Below are 1454 nucleotides of genomic sequence, written 5' to 3'. Positions count from 1 at the left end.
TTCTTTCAGAAGCTCTTGTAAAGCATGCCTGCTGGTGATGAAATCTCTGAGTACTTGCTTGTTCACAAAAAATTTTATTTTTCCTTTGCTTGTGAAGCTTAGTTTGGCTGGATATGAAAATCTGGGTTGAAAGTTCTTTTCTTTAAGAATTTTGAATATTGGCCCCCACTCTCTTCTGGCTTGTAGAGTTTCTGCAGAGAGATCTGCTGAGTCTGATAGGCTTCCCTTTGTGAGTAACCTGACCTTTCTCTCTGGCTGCCCTTAGTATTTTCTCCTTCATTTCAACCCTGGTGAATCTGATGATTATGTGCCTTGGGGTTGGTCTTCTTGAGGAATATCTTTGTGGTGTTCTCTGTATTACCTGGAGTTGAATATTGTCCTGCCTTGCTAGGTTGGGAAAGGTTTCCTGAATAATACCCTGAAGCGTATTTTCCAGCTTGGATTCATTCTCTTTGTCACATTCAGGTACACCTATCAAATGTAATTAGGCCTTTTCACATAGTCCCATATTTCTTGGAGACTTTGCTCATTCCTTTTTATCCTTTTTTCTCTAATCTTGTCTTGTCATTTTATTTCATTAAGTTGGTCTTCGACCTCTGATATCCTTTCTTCTGCTTGATCAATTGAGCTGTTAAAACTTGTGCATACTTCACCAAGTTCTCCTGTTGTTTTTCAGCTCCATTAATTCACTTATATTCCTCTCTAAATTGTTTATTCTCGTTAGCATTTCGTCAAACCTTTTTTCAAAGTTCTTAGTTTCTTTGCATTGGGTTAGAACAAGTTCTTTTAACTCACAGAAGGTTCTTATCATCCACCTTTTGAAGCCTGATTCTTCAGGCTTAATGGAACACACTCGTTCTCCATCAGGCCTTGTTCTGTTGCTGATGAGGAACTGTGATCCCCTGTAGAGGGAGAGGCGTTCTGATTTTGGGTATTCTCAGCCTTTTTAGACTGGTTTCTTCCCTTCATTATAAATTTATCCACCTGTCGTCTTTGTAATTACTGACTTTCTAATTAGGTTTCCGAGTGGATGCCCAACTTGTCGATTCCCAGCACCGGAATCTGAGCAACCCACTGTTCCGGCTAAAACAGCAGTGTTAAGATTCGCGGTGCTTTTCTGCCCGGGAATCTCTGGTCTGGCTTCCTCAGCTGAATGGGCAACTTTGCCTTCCCGGAGCTCCAAAGGTTGGCCAAAATGGGACAACTGTTTACTCTGCACCAAGAACCGCCGCGCCGAGGCCCCGACAAAACCACCCACCGGCCACAGTGGCGACCCATGGGGCTCCTCCGCTGGGAATCTCCTGGCCCTTGAGCAACAAAAATTCGTCTGAAAGTGTGGTGTCCTCTTGTTCTCTGCGCTTTCACTGGGAGCTACAATCCCGAGCTGCTAGTGATCAGCCATCTTGAATCGCTCCTAAATTTGCTTTCTTCCCTACCTCCTTCCCTTCCTCCAT

The sequence above is a fragment of the Cebus imitator genome, unplaced genomic scaffold, assembly GCF_001604975.1.
Source record: "Cebus imitator isolate Cc_AM_T3 unplaced genomic scaffold, Cebus_imitator-1.0 Scaffold76, whole genome shotgun sequence".
NCBI lineage: Eukaryota > Metazoa > Chordata > Mammalia > Primates > Cebidae > Cebus > Cebus imitator.
Note: the sequence above shows the minus strand (reverse complement) of the source record.